A 21,013-nucleotide genomic window follows, 5' to 3' on the forward strand; every position below is an offset into this window, starting at 1 on the left:
TCTTAAAAAAAATAAAGAAAATAGGCGGTTCTTTTTGCTCTGGGGTTCTGTCCACGTGCTCTAATAAACCACCATTTTTCACCCAAGATGTCTCAAGAAATCTTTCTTAGTCATCGTGTCGGCCGCGGATTCCACCCATCGAACCTCCCAGGTACCCTCTGTCCCCTTACCACATCCTTGGTGCCACCTGTGCCTCGGAACGTGGCTGGCAGAAAGCGTCCCCACCGGGCTCATGGGGCTCGCCCCAGCTCTTTCAGGCCAGGGAAAACTAGGCACCGTCAGCATTTGCTACCGGCCATCCAGAGGCCCTTAGAGGAAAGGTTCTCCACGTCTAAATACCTGCATCCTGGGACACGCTCCCAGCAATCTGCCAGGGTGACCGCTCATCGGCTGTCCCACCCGGCCGGCCTGTGGGATACTGCGTCCGGACCTCCGACCCATCCCCAGCAGCTGGCATCGAGGCCCCTTCACTGCGGGAACTTCAGGCCAGCGGAGGAGCCTTCCCACTTCGGAAGATCTCCACACGCAGTCTCCCTTGGATTCAGCTGCCTCTGCCTTTTGTAACTCCCGTTACCTGTATGAGCCCAAGGTAGGGACATCTCTATGCCCCCGTCCAGCAGGAAGAAGTCACAGAAGAGGAGACCTTCCGCCCTCAAAACTGTAAAGATTTATGGGTCAAAACTGTTCACGAGGGGAATGATGTGGGAAACAAAGGCAGAAGAAGAATTATTAAAGTTCCCTGCTACCTACAGCCCGTTGTCAAGTCCTGGAAACAGGCAGAGTGACTTTCCCCTAGGTTGTCAAGTCCTGGAAACAGGCAGAGTGACTTTCCCCTAGGGACTCAACGGCCTCGATGTTAATACTTCGGTAAGGGCAGAAGGCAACCCTCGCCTGAAACCCTCCCCCCACCTACCAGGATCCCGTAAGTCTACTTTAACCCAGAGAAAGCCCTTTATTTCTAAACCCCGCAAGGTTCGTGTTGGCAATCATCCCCCAAGCATACGGCCCACCGATGTACATCTGAAGGGTCTCACACCGACGGTTTTGCTGGACGGTAATAGGTAATAACAACAACAGCTCAGCCCCCTCGAGGCCCTGGAAACCTGGCTTCCAAAATTCCTTGGAGACTTAACGCTCTCCCTGACCCCCTCCCAACTTGGAAGTATGTTAACGGACCGCTCCCTGGGACCCCGCTGGGGCTCTTTCTGCCCAGGGGCCATGTCCCCCTGCTTTAATAAAACCACCCTTTGGCACGAAAAAAAAAAAAAAAGAAAAGAAAAAAGAAAATATTAGTTGCTTTTATTAGTTGCTTCTATTTTTTTTGCCTATTTTTTTATTGGAGTATCTGTTCTCTTATTGACTTAAAAGAACTCTCTCTCTCTCTCTCTCTATATATATATATGTATTCATATATATTCATGTGTTAACCCTTTATACATGTTGAGTAAAGCTTTCCCCCTTCCTTGGGCTTCTTCAGATAGGATCATGAGGAGAAGCAGAATATCCACTGTGTGCCAGATTCTATATAAATTATCTCATTTACCCTCACAACAATCCTAGGAAATAGGTGCTGTCATCCCTATTTTGCAGCTGAGGACCCAGGGGCCCAGACAGACTGGCTAACTTGCTCAAGAACACATACCTAGGGAGGACTATTTGAACTTGAAACTAAAGCCATGCTCTTTCCTCTCATCATGCAAGTGCCTTTTCAGAAAGCTTCAGGCTCTTCGGACCATCACCTAATCTCTGACTTGCTACAACATCTGGGAACCCAGTTGCAGGGCTAGACAGCCCCAGCTCATTCTCAAAGCAAAACAAATGGGGCAGAAGTAACAGTTACCTGACATTAGTCACTCTGTCCTTTTTCTAGCATGTTCCATGTTTGGGGATGAGTCCTGGACTTCTAAGTGCCCACTGAATTGTAATTTCCTTTCCCTCCTTTCCTCAGTTTCCCTGTTCCTCTGAGCCCAGGCCAAGTCAGACTTGTATGCTTAAAAGAAGAAAGGAACTCATACTGAACAGGAGTAAGCCATCACCTATCTCCCCTCCTTTAAGAGGAAGTTTTGTAACTTGATTGAGTTGGATAGTAGAGCTGTGGGATAAGAATCCACGACTAGTGGATGGGATCACCAGAACCACAATCAGGAAGGCATCCCTTTCTTGGGCCTCTCATCAACATCTGTGACGTCTGCTTGTCATACTCTCATATGCATCAGGTGTACCAGTCCCATCTAATGACCTGTAGTTGCCCAGCAGGCTCAGCAGTGGCATACTTCATGCCAACACACAGGCATCTCTTTTCCATCTAGTAAATACCTTGACATCCTTCAAGTACAAACTCACCTCTATCGTCAGAGACCTCCAGACCCTCCCCTCCAGTGTAAAGGATCTTCCAGTTTCTCCCCTCTACTGTGAAGGACCCTCAGACCTTCCCTTCCATTTTGAAGGACCCTCAGATTTTTACTCCACTATGAAGGATCTCTAGATCTTCTTTCTGAAGAGGCAGAGTTAGTCCTCCTTCTCTGTGCTCCACAGCCCCTGTGCTGACCTCTGCCATAGCCCTGACCAGGTGTTAGTGTAGCCTGTTATATGTTTGGTTTCCCCACCAAATTCAAACTGGGATTCCCTGTAGAGCAGGAACCCTGCACAGTCATCTCTGCATCTTCAGAGTTCAGCACTGGGTGGGGGATGAATAGTAAGGCTTATGATCCTGAGGTCTCTCCTCTCCACCCAGCCTATGCCCAGACTTACAGGGCTGGTTCCTGCCTTAGATCTCACTCTTACTTGCTTCTTTGCATAATTTGCTTCCTTCCTTCCCCCAACATTCTATGAAGATTAGTTCCTATCTCCATCTTACTTCGAGGGCTTGATAAACCTCTTACGTTGTATTACCTGCCAGTGGCACTTGCACCACGAATTCTGCCCGCTTGGTGGGAGAGTCTCAGAGCCTGGGCTTTAGTGAGAATCCGCAAGCTTTTAAGTCCTTCCTGAGCTGGCTGAGTTACCCCGACCCTGGCCGCACTCCAGGTTAAGTTCAAGACAGGGCTCTAACCCTCCTAGCCTTTTCCATGGTCTTGTAGGCATGAGGCCAGGCCTCCTCATGACTATAAGGTTCAAAATTTGCTTCCAGCGTGACCCCCTACCATTCTGCTCCTCCCCTATACCACTTCAAGTATGTCAGGAGGCAAATCAGCTGAGTCACTCCAGGACTAGGAGTCCTGCAGCATCACGAGCAAAAGCAACAGAGCGAGAAGAAATGAGCTCATCCCACAGAGAGGCACTTAAAGCAGCCAGGCAGCCTACAGCCCCTGGCAGACCAGGCAAAGGACCACCTAGATCACAGCTGTGTCCTCTCTGCTCTTGCCATTCTTTGGAGAGAGGTGCTCTTGGGGCCAAGCCTACAGATGCATTCTGTGGGATCCCAGCAGGCTGTTGCCAGGACCCTCATTTTTGCACACTTTCCTCAAGATGAGCTGCTAAACCAGGAGATGGGGGACTGTGCATCCTGATCTCTAGGGGAAGGCTGTTTGAGGGTCATTGCCAAGTTGGTCTTTAATACTCACGGACATCCACTCCAGGCCAGCCCCAGAGATCACTGGATCATCATTTCTGCCCAGAAGGGTTCATGGTCCAGTACATGTGAATGTTAAAGCATTCCAGACCAGGCTCTTGTACAGAAAAGAAGATACAAATAGGGACAGAGAAGTCCAAACAAAGAAGTCCAAACAAAGCCCCCTTTTGTGGAGGGTGGTTGAAAGGAAAGAGCGTCGGCCAGAGGGTAAGAAGAGCCAATTTCATCTCAAGAATTACATATTGAGAAGTTCAGACGGTTTGGGTACAGAAGGAGTGCAGAGAGATGAAGCCAGGGGATTGGGATATAGGGAGGACTTCATTTTGAAGATCAGATTGTTATAGCAAAATAGAACATTCACTGAGTTCGGGTACACAGAAGAAACGATGAAGGGGAAGGAAAGTTGACATGCTTAGGTTTGTACAACTTGAGTTTTGAAATATTGGGTTGGAGTAGAACCCATTATCTGTCTGTTTGCCCCTCTTGGCCTTCCTGAGCTGGGTGACCAGAGGCTCGAGGTCTTGGGCAGGGCCCTCTCAATGAGGAATGACCAAGAGATCTAATTACACCCTCTTCAGGATGCTTGGATCTAAGAGATAAACCCAGACAGTGGAGTCGCCTGCAAGCTGACACACAGAGAAGAGGCAGGGAGCAGAAGCAATGAGGTGGCAGAGACACTTGGCAGAAGAGGCCATGGGGCAGGCAGACAGGGGTGCCTGGCATGATGCTGTGACCCAGTGAGAATAAATGTTTGGGAGAGGTAAGAGAAATGAATGCACTCACCAGAGGGAGAAGCCATGAGATAGACGTGGAGCTAGAAAAGCATTAAATCACAAGCAAGTTGAGATGACAAAGGAAGGAAGCAATGGTGTCCATTTTCTCGGGGAACCATTGGATACCTGGACAGAGAACAAGCATTTTCTGTTCATCCACAGCTGCTGGACTCCAGGGAAAGATGCATGCTCCTCTCTCCCTGGCTCTGCCTCCAAGCAGGAGACATGTAAGTATGGATGGGCCAAGGGCCAGGATACTAACTGAGCCACAGGGCGAAGTCTGAGTCTCCCTCCTTATGAGTAGCAATTTTCTGATACTCTCCTTCTCCTCCTGAGTGCTTGAGAAGGGAAGTGGCTTAGGTTTGTTCTCACTTAGGATCTGTGTTTCCAGCTCATCAAGGAAAACCTGGAGTGGGTGGCTAAGTCAAGATGAGCTCTGGAACTTTGAATTTCTACCCTGCTCAGTGTTTTTGTCCTCAGGCTTTGCCATTTTGCACCGGTGGAGTTGGGAGTGAGAATGGGACTCATGGTGGGGATAGGATAAAAAAGATGTTAAAACATTCGAGGTTTCTGGTCTCTTGCAGTAGAGACTGTGTACCCAGGGATCTTAAAGAAAAAGGGATTTACTGGAAGAATATCAAGTAGTTCAGAGAACAGATAGGAAAGCTGGAAAATTGGCCTCCGAAAGATCTTACTACAGGGGCCAACCAATTAGGTCATTGCTGCTGCCCCTGGACAAGTGCCTCCAATGTGCTGGGCTCTGGATCCCTCCAAAAAGAATGGGGACTCCGACGCAGAGTAGCCCCAAACAGCACATGGTGTCTTTTGAGGTCAGTTAGGTCTCCCTCCAGCCCAGGTCAAAGAAATCCTCCACATTGTTCAGTTGAGCACAATGAGAGGCCAGAAGCTCAGAGAAAGAAAGTGTGCATTTGTCTGGCTTTGTTCTCTGGGCACATATTTCTTTCAAAGTTTCTGGAAGAAGGAATGAGCAGTAGCAGTTGTGGCAGGATGGTTTCCAGTCTCGGGGAATCCTGGGCATCGTCCAAATTCCATCATCCCCAACATGACTTAACTCATCACAGTTGGCAACCCCGACCAAGAGAGCCCCAGACTGGGACCTGAAAGGTGAGTAGCTGTTAGCCAGGTGAAGAGGTGGTGGTGGTTGGGGGAGGTCCTGGGGTGTGAAAAGGTTTGGTGCATTTAAGTAACTGAAATTGATTCTACATGTCTGGGAAGACAGGCAAAAGAGACTGTGGGGTGAGATTTGCTAGAAAGGAAGGCAAAATAGAGAGTTTGGGTTTTATGCTGATGGTAGTGGGATGCCATTGATATATCTGAAGTTGAAGACAGACACAGTCACGTTTGTGCTTTAGGAAAGACAACTGACTTCTATAAGGATGGTAGTTCCGCAGATAAGGACTTTGCTGTGCTTACCATTTATCACTGGTACCAAGCACACAGGAGGTGCTGGGTAAACATTTGGGAAGTGAGGGAAGGCATGACCATTCTGTGCAAGACCATCAGTCAGGAGGTGACCATTAAATAATATTAAATATCAACAAACCTATGGTGGTCTAAACCACAGTGATGGGCTGCGGGGGTAGGGGTGGAGAGAAGTGACTAGATTCATGGGATGTTTGGGAGATAGAATAAATTAGATGCTGGTAGGGGGAGAAAGGGATCAAGGATAATGTCCTGGGTCCTTACACAGACAGATGAATGGCTGGGGTTGGGGGTTCCATCACCCGAGATAGGAAAGGTGGGAGGTCTGACACAGAGATGAAAAAACTCATGTGTCGACCCAACATTTTAGGCGCCTCTGGAAGGTCCAGGTGGAGAATTCCACTGGGAAGTTCATTTCAAGAGGTCTCTAGGGAAGCACATCTACCCCCAGAGAGACTATAGGCGGAGATGGAGCAATGCCGCTGGAGAGCGGTGCTAGGGTCTGTGCCAGCTGTGACACCTGAGCCCAGAATGCTAGGGCCCTGGGAAGTCCCATGGCCCAGCCCCTGGCCCTGTCTCCGCCCTTGACTCTGCCATCAAACATTTATGTGATAAACATCGAGGGCTCACTCTGTGGCCCTCCCGATGTCTTCCCTTCCCATCTCCAGTTCCCAGGCTCACCACTTCCTTGTGATGGCAGGGAGGACAGCCAGCACTGCTTTTAGGGAGACAGCCTGATCGCTGCCCCAGACCTCTTTCCCAGAATTACATAAGCTAGTCCAGAATGCCAGAGCCTCAGTGTAAGACAGCACGGGCTGATAAAACGGAGTGCTCACATCACGTGCTTATATTGCTTTTATAGTTAGAATTGTAAAACTAAAACAAATCACCTAACAAGATGTTGATACACATTCTAATGGCTCCTCACGTGAGGAAAAGAATCCTGTTTTGTCACGGTGCTGCTGTCATGTCATTATGCCACTCCCATTTCTTGGGGTTCAGATGTGAGAATAGCCTGTCTTACAGCAGCTGGAAAATAGGCACAGAGGAGGTGGGTTGGCGGGGAGGCTAGGAGGGACTGAGTGATTTGTGTTATTCAGTCTCCAGTGGAAACTGCCCTGTACTTTGGCTTTTCCACGAAAAAGGACTTCAACCACCTCTCTCTCTCTCTCTCTCTTTTTTTAAATAATCTTTACACCCAATGTGGGGCTCAAACTCACTAACCAGAGATCAAGAGCTGCACACTCCACCGACTAAGCCAGCCAGGCGTCCCTCTACCACTTCCATTTTGACCTTGAACTTTCTGATTGATGAAATGTCTTCTTTCCAGCTTATCAATTAACTCAGGCAAAAGACCCTACGGGCAAAGCGTCCCCTGATGGGAACTAAAACCACTCCCTCAAGCAAGAAGGACTGTCCAGAGCCAGCAAGACCCTGCGGGACTGACCCCAAGACAATGATGGGCTTGACCTTCACTGCCCACCTGCACGTACCCACCAACCTTTGCCCCACATTCTCCTTACATAAACCTGGAAGTATTTTCAGCACTTTGCAGTCTTTGAGACATTAGTCCACTGTCTTCCTGGTGTTGGCTTCACTGAAAGGAATTCCTTTCTTGTTTCACTACTGCTTCTCTCTCTGCCTTTGCATGTTGTCAGCAGCAAGTGGCTGGACATGGTCTGTCTGGGAACCCCAAAGACATGTGCTTTTCCACCCCTGCATCCTGGCTATGTCTAGGGCCTGAAGGTGTAAGGGATGTTGGGCCACTGCTACTGGGGAGGAGAGGGGTAGTTACTGTATTCCTTCACCCTATAGACTTATGAGTCAAAGAAAGTGCCATCAACATGAACAGGGAAGAAAGGGAACAAGTTCGTGGATTATACTGAGAACATGGTCAAGAGAGAGATTTTTCTAGAAGAGAAGGCTTTCCTATTTTGCGTGCTAACTCAACAAGGAATTAAAATAGCGCATACATTCTGAACCGTACATACTTATTAGGTGCTATTTAAATGCTAAATTCATTTAATCTGAAAAGTTATATAATGCCGTAACAAATGTAATACAAATAATGAAGCACATGCTGTCCAAGTTCTGTTTGCTCTCAAATGCATCCTGCCCTTCCCCTGTTTTGCTCTAGGTCACTGTGGGTTGATCCCACAGGCTCCTTGATCAGCTGGGTTATAGCTAGGTTGAGCATGGGAGGCACTGGCGGAAGCCTGGAGAACAGGAGGAAAGGACATCTAGGTGACAGTGGGGGATGGAGAAAGGGACATCCCTGTGGAATCCGGTAGGGTTCTCTGGTAGCAAGCGACAGATACAGACTTGGGCTAACTTAAGTATAAGTGGGATTTATTAGGAGACTACAGGAAAAGCCAGAGAATTGTTTAAAAAAAAAAAAAAAGCTGAATAGTCATCTCTTGGAAAGATCCACAGCTCTGAGATCTAGGGAATAGGAATTAGCAGTCTCTTTAGGAAGCTTGGTTGGAGTAGCTGCACTACACAGTTACCACCCTTGTCCTTCGATCCTTCTGTGCAAGACTCAAAATCCAGGAGGGGAGGGAGAGGGTCCAACTGGCTCAGCATGAGTTAAGTGCTCATCACTGACCCCTGGGGGGGGGGTTGGGGTTGGGGGACCAAGATCCCAAGGCCAGTCCAGTGCAATGCAGGCAGAGAAGTTCTCCCCCCAAAAGTGAGAGCAGGTAGAGAGCTGTGTTATTTGCACCCTGGGCCCACAGTAAAAATAAGGAGTAGGGCATGAAAAAGTGGCCCCAAAAGGAAGCAAGAGAATCTTCCTCTCTAGCCAAGAAACCAAAAACCAAAATGGAGGCCAGCCTGAGGACAAAGTGGCGATAGCTGGAGACCCTGGCTGGGGAACGGACGATGCGTTTGGACTTGCTTCTTGCCTTGAGCCAAAAGCAGCTGCCCACTTCCAGGTAACTCGGGGCCTGTCAGGGGAATCCTCAAGCCAGTCAGTTCTGGGGTGGATGAAATGGAGGTGGGGTGGGGTAGGTCCCCAGACAGGAGGCCAAAGCACAGGGCAGGGCTAGGCCTACTTACTCCTTAACCTCTAGGGTGTGTTGGAACAGCTTTGTTTGTACTCAGAGTTCGTGACCACAGGGTCATTTAGCATGCAGTAGCCTTGTACCAGGAAGCCAAGCTCTAAAGATACATCCAAGGCCCCTGGTTAATGGAAGAATCATAACTTCAGCCTTTAAGTGGAATCAGTGGGTGAAGGCACGGGTTCTGTGAAGAATTTACTAGGGCCTGCGAAGGATTTACTAGGATGAAGAGGATAGCAAGGATGGGGGCTTGGTCTAAGCTGTGTGCACGCACGGAGTGAAGATACATCTGCTGGGTCTCTACAGGCCTCCTGGGCTTGCCAGCCAGACATCTACTGGCACGAGGCTATGAGGGGCTTCCCAGGAGAAAACGCACCCGCAACAACGAGGGAACCAGAGAAGATGACCTAGTGAACCAGACCCTCATTCTAGGCAAGTCTGAGCTCAGACAGGGGCTTGGTGTCCAATGAATACAGATCTGAATCTTCAGATGAAGAGAGAGAGAAAGAGAGGGAAAGACGTTCTGAACCCTGAAAAGTGAAAACATCGACAGGAAACCTGGAAGGATTGCTGGGCTAGAGAGCTCGTAAAGCCCTTTCCTCCAGCACAGTACAGCTGCAGGGCCTCCTTTGGTTCCCACGAGGCTCCTGCTACCCCAGAGCCTCTCAGCATCAGTGGCAGCGTCGGGAGGAAGCCATGGAACGCTGCCCATCGGAGGGTAGGGAAAGCCAAAGAACAATCTATCCGCAGATGTCTCTGGGTCACCTCCCAGGCTTGGAAGCAATGTGAGACACCCCTGGGCCCCTGAAGGATGTGCTGGGAAATTCTTGCCTGGAGGTGGGAGTTTTGTGTTTGAAGCTAGGGGCACGCGAGCCATCAAAATACAGGTATTGGATGAAGAACATTCCAAGCAGAGGGGGCGGGAAGGCATTTAGACAAAAATAGCCTGAATAACTGGATTTTCCAGGACTGGCCCAGTTGCTGTCACTTAAAACACATGGAGCCACCTTCAGCTCGGTGGTGAGTGCACAGTGGCTGGTCCCTGCATTCGTGGTCAAGAAGTCCTGTTTCTCCAAACCCTTCAGTCTGGGGGCTGGCGGGCCAACTACCTCACTCCTTTCCCTCCCTCCCTCCTGTCCTTCCTCTCTCTTCTTCTCCAGGTCTCTGACTTTCCCTCTTCAGTCTTTTCCTCCAGATTTCCAGACCTTGTAGCTGCTCCTTTCATAAAAGCTGGTGGCTCCTGCCTTCCAGGAGGGAAAGTTCAGGCACTATAACAGAGTTGGGTTTGTTTGTTTGTTTGTTTTCTTTTGTTTTTTTTTTGTTTTAAAGCTGAACAGCAAGATCACAGAACCTGCAGGTTTGCTGCCTGCTCTGCGGGACAAAGAGAGCAGGGAGAGGAGATGAAAGCTTAGCCAACCAGGAGAAAGGAAACGCAAAGGAAGCTCATTGAAAAGGGGGAGGAGTCTTTGCGTAAGCCATTGGGGTCGGAGGGGGACACAGCCCCAAACATGTGCTGCTGTCTCCGTTGCCCAGATGGTGTTTGCCCTGCAAAACAAGTAACAGACATGATTACATGTCTGACATTTAGATGCTCAGAAATAAGCGTGTCAGTGAGTCGTGTGGGAAATGATGCCCATAGCCACGATACTTAAGCAGAAGCCATGGAACCATACTTGAAAGCAACTTCCCAGCCATTGCTGGCCTCCAGTGCATTTGAATACTCTATTTACATTGTTACCAGTTATATTTGCACAACTAGAACTTCCACCTGCTTGTAATTTACTTAAGACACATACTGTATTTACATGGTATAGACCAGAGTGGGAAAACTGGTCGTACCAGTTTTGGGGCTGGAAAGAGTAGAAGCTCAAATGGAATGTTCATCTGAGTTTCCCCAGACCCACTGCCCTTGCCACAGGTGCTGGCATGTAGTAAATACAATGTAATAATAATATAACAACGACAACAACAACAATAATTTCTGATACAATGGTTTACTATGTCCTAGGCACTATTCCAGAGCTCACAACAGTCAAGCGAAGTATGTACCATTATTATTTTTTTAAGATTTATTTGAGAGAGAAAAAGTGCATGGTTGGGAGAAGCAGAGAGAGTGGGGAGAGAGAATCCCAAGCAGACTTCTCACTGAGTGCAGAGCCCAATGCAAAGCTTGATCCCAGGACCCTGAGATCATGACCTGAGTCGAAACTAAGAGTCCGACCTGGGTCAGACTATGCCACCCAGGTGCCCCAAGTATGTACCATTATTGTCCCTATTTTACAGATGAGGAAACTGAGACACAGAGAGTGTCTGTAACTTACCCATGGTTAGGCAGCTAGTACATACAAGAGTCAGGATACTAATGCCCGCATTCAAACCCAGCTGGTCTGGATGCACATGATTTCCCACCAGTTATTAATCAACATCAAGACTTCTGGTTCAAGATGGCAGTTTGAACAAGGGCAGTGGATTACTAAACTTCTTTCCCAAAACCCAACTAAAATAATAAGTGCAGAAATTTTGAAAAGGTTTAGATCTATAAAGAGGGTGGGAGAGGAGACATTCCCAAGCAGCGATAAGATTTTAGAAGCTGCTAATCAGATGAACGTGTGCTGGCTAGCTTAGGAGACCCCAGAAAGCTGAATCCTAAACAGGTTGAGGGAAAAGCCAAGAAAGAGCAACCTGTTTTCACAGCAGGAAAACCCCTACAGCTCAGGGACCGGAGGCACCACTGGATAGGGCGAAAACATGAAGGTTGATTTAAGGTCTAAGATGAGGAGCCCTGATCTCTACAACCCCAGCAGAAGGTTCATTTTCTGGATAAGGTGAAAGAGGGCTTCTGGATTTGGGGATGCCAGGTACAATTGAGGGTAGGGGTTTTCCCTGCAGAAAGCAGGGGAATGAGATGTAAATTTGCACACCGAATGTTGAAACTCCCACCCTTTTCTTCCCTCACAGCAACTAGAGTGCTGGTTGCCAGGATCATACCCTCCAAGCAAGAGTGGGCAATCCATCTCTCTGGGGAATCCTATCTAACAAAAAGACCCCGGGGGATCTCCTTCCAGTGATGTTCACAAACCACGTGCCCAAGCCAAGTTCAAAGAGCTTCTGGCTGGTACTTTTTAGGATACTATTCCCTACTCCATTTTGTTTTAGTTATAGTTTTAGTTTTTTTAAGTGGGCTCCATACAGGACTTGAACTCATGACACTGAGATCAACACCTGAGTTGAGATCAAGAGTCAGACACAACCAACTGAGCTACGCAGGTACTCCTTACTATTTTACTCTTAAATATGATCAGACAACCTAAACTTCTACACCTAAAACTAATCAAACTATCCAAACGACCACTAAATGTCCCCAAACATTTGAGGAAGGCCTCCAATGTGAAAGAGAGAGACATAAACTGTCTACCTAACGGGTGTAATTGAAGGAATTCGAGACAATACATAGAGAAGATAAGATTGGATGCTGCTTCCATGGAAAAAGGATAGGGTCTGTTCTAAAAGGGGGATCAATTAGATCAAAAAAAGTTCTTGGAAATGAAAACAGTTATAATAGAAAGGAGTATAATTTTCCTTGGATATTTAGAACAATGTTGCCGCATGGTCTTCTACCTTTTACTTTACAAATCTAATGCCAGTGCTCGCTTGGCAGCCCATATACTAAAATCGGAATGATACAGAGAAGAGCATTCCATATTTTATATATATATATATATATATATATATATATATATATATATACACACACACACACACACATACTCATATACACAATGGAATACTATGCAGCCATCAAAAATTGAAATCTTGCCTTTTGCAATGATGTGGATGGAACTAGAGGGTATTATGGTACGCAAACTAAATCAATCAGAGACAAGTGTATGGTTTCACTGGTATGAGGAATTTGAGAAACAAGACAGAGGATTATAGGGGAAGGGAGGGAAAAATGAAACAAGATGAGACCAGGGAGGGAGACAAACCACAAGAGACTCTTAATCTCAGGAAACAAACAGGGTTGCTGGAGGGGAGGGATGGGTGGCTGAATGAGGGACATTGGGGAGGGTATGTGCTATGGTGAGGGCTGTGAATTGTGTAAGACTGATGAATCACACACCTCTACCCTGAAACAAATAATACATTACATGTTGATTTTAAAAAGTCTGATGCCATTATGATTTTTGATATTTTCTATGCAAATTGGTTTTACTATCTGGAAGCTTTTAGGATTTTCTCTTCGTCACCAGTAATCTGATACTTCCCAAATATGTGAGTTAGGGTAGAAATATTTTCAGTGTTTGTTTTTGACCCTTCTTTGGAATCTTTGAAGCTGGAAACTCATGCCTATCTTTTCCAGGATATTTTAATTATTTTCAAAATATCCCTATTATTTCTTTGATAATTTTCTTCCATCTGTTCTCTCTGTTCTTTATTTTTAGAATTCCTATTATTCATTTGTTGCACCTCCAATTTTTTTTAAAGATTTAATTTATTTGTTTGTCAGAGAGAGAAAGAGCACAAGAAGCAAGGGGAGGTCCAGGCAGAGGGAAAGGAAGAAGCAGGCTCCTGGCTGAGCAAGGTGTCTATTGCAGGACTTGATCCCAGGGTCCCAGGATCATGACCTGAGCTGAAGGCAGACACTTAACCAACTGAACCACCCAGACATCCCTTCTTACTGGGACTCAAATTCTCTCATATTTTGTCTCTTATCATCCATCTCTCTTTTTGTCCTTCAGAGAGATTTCCTCACTTCCATCTCATTTCTGGGCCATTCGTGGGGGAGTGAGCTCCAAGGAGTCTGGACTGAAGAATCCAGGGAAGCAAGCCCTCCAGGGAGACTATGACATCCCCCGTGACATCCCCCGATATGGCATCCAACGTCCTGCAGTGTTTGAGCTGCGGGTGTGGGGAGATGACACTGGGGAAAACCCCCTCTGGTCCTTTTGTTGCTATGGTCCTTGGATCCTGCTGCAACCCTCTTGTTCACTGCCCCTCCTCACCTTTTCCATCCTCCAATTCAAATCCAAATTCTACCTTTGCAGTGGAATCGATGGGCAGAAGTGGGAGAATTGGTGATATAAGATTATCTTCTGAACCCTGGTGTGTTAATATGTTTCTTTAAAAGCCTCTGTTAATACTGACCACCCCCAAGAACTGGATTCCATGAATGCCCAGTGAGTGGCCAAGTCTCCAGTTTGGACATTCCCTTCCAAAAGCCAGTGCGTGGGTAAAAAGCAAGGATCGACCTGGTAGTCCCCTATAGCAGTTAGGGACTCACACCTTGTCAGGAACATGGGACGGGAAGATTTTTGTTAGGCCTCAGGTAACACACCACTGCCTAGGCCTTGCTGCGTCCTGGGATGCCGGAGGACTTGTTTCCTTAGCAACGATAATCATATGACAGGAACACACAGAGATCCGGAGATGTTGCTTAGCAACTATGCTGCACCTGCTGGGGCTTTGGGCCGGCAGCTTGGGCCAGGGAGCCTGGCTTTGAACTTGGAAACTCCTATCAGAGCTGGCAAAATGAGGAAGACCTAACTGGGCAGGTCCAGTTTGGGCCCTGGGCTTTTGCAGGGATGACAGAAACACAGATGGAGAAGCTAAGGCAGATGGGACTGGCTTTCCCATAGAAATGGGATGCGGGAAGTCATGGTCAATGTAGGAAGAGCAGAGCTGGGCAGGAGAGACGATTTTTGGGCTGAGGTGGGGAGCAGTTCTCTGACTGGATCCCATGGAGAAAACTCTCCCATCCTAGAGGATGGGTCTCCAGAACCTTGAGGAGGAATGTTCCTGGCTCAGGACCCAATTCCACAGGGCTTGTCAGGGACTTGAATCAAGCCAGAGCACCTGATCGCTAAGAGTCAGTCCAAGGAGAATTCCCCTCTGCAAGAAAGCAGAGCTCTTCACAAAGGGTAGATATTGGTAGTACCATGAACCAGGCTCAGGAACGTGGCTTTGCGACCATGGAGCCATGGGGAGCTGTCCATGGTTTGGGGTGGCCTCCTTACCAGCTCTCTCTGACCCTCTTCCAGGACCTGGTTGACTGGGAGGGGAATGGTGGGGACAGACAGCTCAGATTTTAATTCAACTTCCTCATGCAAGAGCAAGGAACTGAACTTAGTGTTTCAGTTTCTTATCTGCACAATGGGAATGATAAGAATGACCCCTTCACGGATCATTGTAAGGATTAATTGAGTCTACCAACCCAGTAAAAGTGATTATTACAGTTCTTGGCTTGTAGTAAGTGCTCAGTAAAATTATCATTATCATCATCCTCACCCCAACCCTGAAGCCCCCAGCAACTGACCCTGGAGGCAAACTCTCTGGCCAGGTTTCTCCATTCTCTCTTGATGTTCAACCCTCCCACCCCCACCCAGAGCACATGATGGCACATAGTGGCCAGAATTCTAGACCTGCTGCTTTTGCAACTGGAATGTCCCTTCCCTTGAGGAGCTTGCTGAAGGTTTCAATATCCTTAACCAGTTGACTTAGTTTAGTGAACCAAATGCTTCTCCAACCCTTGCTGTCCCCAGTTCTCCCATTCTTCACCATGGTGCTGCTCAGAAAATTGCACATATGGCATGTCACTTTAAGAGAAGGTGAGGGCCTGGATTGGGGAGTTGAGGTCAAATCCCAGCTTCTGCCATATCCTAACCACAAGATCCTGAACAAACTGCATGGCCTCTCTGAGCCTCTGTTTTCTCATCTGTAATACAGGAAAGTCACTGTACCTAACCACCTTGGTATGAACTCCGTCTGGCTCCTGATCAATGTTAGCAACATTAACATGAATTGATAGCCAGGGACAGGAACTAAGATTTCTCTCTCTCGGGCGCCTGGGGGGGCTCAGTGGGTTAAACCTTTGCCTTCAGCTCAGGTCATGATCCCAGGGTGCTGGGATCGAGTCCTGCATCGGGCTCTCTGCTCGGCAGGGAGTCTGCTTCCCCCCACCTCTCTGCCTGTGTCTCTGTCTACTTGTGATTGCTCTCTCTCTCTCTGTCAAATAAGTAAAATCTTTTTAAAAAAAAATCTTTAAAAAAAGAAAAGATTTCTCTCTCTCTGTGGCTTTGGCTCCAAGTGAGAATGTGAGGACTGAGGGGTGACAGATCCTAGGGGTCCCTCAAAGGGAGAAAGGACCCAGAGCAGTGGTGGTTGAAGAAGTGCCCCCGTTTCTTCCCCAACGTGATGCTGGCAGCTGAGTCAGCTGTTTGGCCCTCCTGGGCCCATGCCCCTGATTCTGCTGCTCTCTGGAGCTGAGGGAAGCTTAGCTAGCCTGCCCCAGGGAACACTTCACCCTGCCCTTCACTCCGGGCAGCCCGAGGCCCCTTTCTCCATCTCCCTCTGAGCCGCAGCAGAGAGAGGCTCTTGCCTGTGCTTCGCAGCTGAGTTTGTTCCCCAGATGACCCTACAGCTGCGTCTTTCTAAAATTAGCTGGATCCTGCACTTGACTCTGATAATTAATTACCCAAATGGAGAAAATTGAATAGTTAACTGGTTCACAGGAAGATAATTAGCTTTTCTGAGCCCCTGTTACAGGCAAATAAAGAGGAGGATTGTTTCTCAATTGCCTTCATTAAAGGGAGTCCCTCTCACCCGGGGACCCTGCCCCAGAGGCCCTCGGGGCCCTGTAGGGTTCCTTCAGGCTCCTGGTGCCTCATCCCCAAATAGAGAGGCAGCTGGTACAGTGCAGCAGCACAGGCTTCTGACTCGAACAGGCTGGGCTTCAGGCCTTGTTAACCATGTGACCTTGGCCAGAGATACAACCCCTCTGAGCCTCACTTTCCTTATCTGAAAATGGGGATGACGGTGTGTACCCCCACAAGGGTACGATAAGCATTCAATGATGTAATGTAAGTAAAATGTTTGGTCCTTTGCTGATTGATGGGTTTTTTTGCTGATGAAATTCTTCATGGAGTTCATTGTTCACTGATGAAGCATGAATTGATTGGGAGCTGTTTCTACCACATCATCATTATTGCTCCCACCACCGCACCGTGCCCCTCCATCGCGGAAACACAGCGGCTCTGTCAGCCAGCGAAACACACAGAAACCAAGGGAACGTTACGTCAGGATGAAAGCAAGCACTCTATGCTGACCGATGCATGCCTATTCAACTTGTCCTTGTACTTCTGATGGTGGCTCTGCCTACGGGTCCCAAGCACCCTGGGTCACCACGTGGCCACCTGTCTCCTAGCAGCAAGTCCCTACCAGTCCTCTCCTAATCACAGTATCTCATCCCCACCTGCCCTTGCCCTTTCAAAGCTCTATTTCCTTCTCTCAAGCCCAGCCCCCTCTAGTGATTATCTCTGACACATCTAATATGTATAGATAGAGAATTAGGATTCAAGAGCCTGGAGCCAGACTGCCCGAGTTGAACTCACCTCAGGCATGCACTGTATTACTTAACTTGTGCATAGGTTTCCTTATTATGAAAGGGAATTGATAATAGTAGTACTTACTAGTGGCGCACCTAGGTGGCACGATTGGTTGTGTGTCTGACTCTTTGTTTCGGCTAGGGAAGTGATCTCAGGGTGGTGAGATTAAGCCCCATATGGGGCTCTGTGCTGAGCACAGAGTCTGTTGGGTTTCTCTCTCCCTCTCCCTTTGCCTCACTCTCTCTCTTGAATAAATAAATAATTCTTAAAAAAAAAAGTAGTACCTACTGCATTGCATTATTATGCCTAAATACATGTGAAGTGTTTAGAACAGGGCTTGGACCTTGTAAATGTGCTCTCTCTGTATACTTATTATCCAATTCTGATGCTGAATGAGGACAAAGGAGAGGTCCTACAGACAGAGTGGAGAAAGGCAGGGCCAGAGGCCTTCACTTGTCCCAGAGAAAACTGGACCGTCTCCATCGGGAAGATTAACTTCCAGGTATAGTTTGTCACATCATCTTGGGTGACTATGTCATGCTGTTTCTTTTCTTTTTAAACCCCCCAAATTCTTCCTGCAGACTCACTCTCAGCTAACTTTCCTTCTTGTTACACTGAGAAAATACAAATTATTGGAAAGAACTTCGGTAAGCTCCCCACATCTCCTCCCTACCAGGACTCTGTCCACACATTCTGCTTTTTCCACTGCTCCTATAGATAAACTGCCCGGGTTCCTTCCCAAGGCCAGCCTTCAGCTTATGGCTAGATCTCATCCTTTCTTGCTTTCTCAAGGACATCACTCCAGCAATTTGCCCTCTTTTCTGCATCATCAATTTTTTTCTCTCTCCTGGAACATTCCCATCAGCATAAAACATGCTTTTATTTCTTCACCGTGAAAAACAAAGCAAACTCCTTTGATCTCACAACCCTCCAGCTATTACCTTTTTGCTTTGATTCCCTTTTCAGCAAAACTGACTGAAAGAAGTTGTTAGCAACTGCTGTCTCCAATTCTTCTCCCATTCTCTCTTGCATCTTCTCCCAGCAGGCTTTCACACTCATGACTCTACCGAGACTGGATTATCATGATCACCAATTGCCTCCATACTGCCGAATACAATTCTCAGTTGTCATCTTGCTTGGCCATGAGGTAGAGAGGGGTATACTGTTCACCAAATGTCTTCTTTCCTCCTCTTGGGCACTTATTTCTTAATTTGTACTTGGAGGTGGCCAAAGGATGGGGTTCTGGCCGATGGAATGTGGGTGGAAGGGATACACATGCCTTCCAAGCCTGACTCACAGAAACATCCCATGCTAGATATCTGCTCCTCCAAATCTCCTCTTCACCTTTCTCCACCCTGCTCTGGGCCTCAGGAGCCTAGCCCTAGGATTTTATTAATGAGCCTTCTCGTTTCTGGTTGGGTTGAGTCATTGGGATGTACCTGCAGGAGACTGGAGGAGAGAGGAAGGAAGTCAGGGAATTTGTTCCCCTGGATCACTAATCATTTCTTTCTCCCATCTCTTCAAGTCTAGGGTGGTAACAGCTATGACTATTAACCATCTCAGGGTTATGGAAATCCCTTTTACAGTTTTCCTGCCCCTGCTCCTACCTTTATAAATAATTCCTTTATTAAACCTTTCTAAAATTACCCAATTCAATTGTGCCCTCTATTTCTTGCCAGATGCTTACCATTATACTTTCTGTGTACTATTCTCATCTCCCACCCCATTTACTGGCCAGACATCAACACCCTGAGTACCCTTGAAACCACAAGTTGAAGATAATTCAGCCTCTGTCAGCATGGACCCTGAATATTTCCATGGAGCAAAGAGCTGCTTCTCCACTCCTTTTATCCTTCTCCTCTGCTGCTGCACATACTGCACATGGATGAGGAATGAACTTACATTGCCCATGCCACTGAGATATGGGGAGGTCTCCAATGTCTCTATTACGGCAGTCAGTTTTATTGGGACTAATACGACTTACCTGCATCATTTGGCATTTGATGATTCTCAGATCCTAGAAATATTTTCTATGCTCAGCTTCCATGACAGTGTATTTTTAAAGTTTTCCTTCTACTTTAATGACTGTTCTTTCTTAGTTTCCTTTATTGGTTCTCCCTCGTCTCCCTATCGAAATGTTGGATTAACCCAGGTTCTGTCCTTGTTCCCCCTCTTCATCTCCATTTTCTTCCTGGTGACCTCATCCAGTCTGATGGTTTTATTTCATTTTTTAAAAAGATTTTATTTATTTATTTGAGAGAGAGACATTGAGAGACAGATGAGAGGTGAGAAGGTCAGAGGGAGAAGCAGACTCCCTGTGGAGCGGGGACCCCCCCCCCCCCGATGGAGGACTCGATCCCGGGACTCTGGGATCATGACCTGAGCTGAAGGCAGTTGCTTAACCAACTGAACCACCCAGGTGCCTGAGTCTGATGGCTTTAAACACTCCCAGATTTATATCTCCAATCCAGGCTTCTCTCTGGAGAAGAACCCTTGGCTTGTATGCCCAACTACCTGCCTGATGTCCTTTTTTGATGTCTAATAGCATCTCAAATACCACATGTCCAAAATTAAATTTCTTTTTCTTTTACCCTACATTGAGTTTGCCAGTAAACCCCATCAGCCCTCTTTCCAAACATATTTGGAATCTGACCAAGTCTCACTACCTCTACCATCTTGGTCTCAAGAGGTGCCAGGCTTTGAGGAGGGAGGGAAGAAAATATGGAAGGAAAACAATCCAGCCACATTGCTGTCACTATCATCATCACTGAATCCTAGTCTTGAATTGCTTTGGTTGTGAAATCTTCTAAGAAGAACTCTTCCCAAGCCCCATCCAAATCGTCCTGATTCCTTTTTCAGTTACAAATCTACAGACCAGAAAATTTCCCAAGAACTCATCCTGTCATTCCAGCAGACATGAGGACATCAGGAGCTCCTACAGGGAACAGTCGGCAGAGGAATGGGGTAAGCACCATTAGCAGCTCTTAGCATCATTTGAACTGACCCCAGGGTGGGAGAATAAACAATTTTGAGGAAACCTGCACCCAAAACCTTGAAGGATGCTCATTGGATCTTCACCAAATTCTGTTTTCCTAGAGCAGAAACTGGCTTTCTCCCTAGGAGCCCCAAGAATAAGCCATTCCCCAGACAAAAATTCTACCAATCAAAAGATGATGTTGATGCACTTGGGAACTCACCTGGGAAGGCTAGAAAACATAGATGCCAGGACAGTGCTTTACTGATCCCAATAACGTAGTTTAAGCAGAAGAATGACATGATTAGATTTATAATCCAGAAAATATCTGTCTGAAAAACAAAATAAAAAGAAAAGACAAAACAAAGGGATTGTCTAGGAGGCTGGTGTGACAAATAGAAGAAAGACAAGAATGGATAGAAAGAGACCAGGAGGATGCTGCAGTAATCCGCCTGAGAGGAGGGAGTGGGAAAGGTGATCCAAGAAAGGCAATGCAAATAAGGATGGAGAGGAATGGTAAACTCAGGAAACTGTACTCTACTTCTTTAGAAAGAATGGTCTTTCTAAAAAACAATTCTAATGGCAGGGCTCTTTAGTTTAAATTCTTCCATAGCTACCGATGGCCCCCAAGTTGAAGCACAAAGTCCTTAGCATGACTTTTGCTCAGCTCTCAGCTCTCCATATGCATGATGAGCTCCACTATCCTGAAATGTTTTCGGTGTCCCATAAACACTAGTAAAGCTCCAGCCCCCAATGTTTGCACAAAATGTTCTCAGAAGCTGTCCAAAATTTCTGTCCCGTGGCTTCTGTTC

Source organism: Lutra lutra, chromosome 9, assembly GCF_902655055.1.
Source record: "Lutra lutra chromosome 9, mLutLut1.2, whole genome shotgun sequence".
NCBI lineage: Eukaryota > Metazoa > Chordata > Mammalia > Carnivora > Mustelidae > Lutra > Lutra lutra.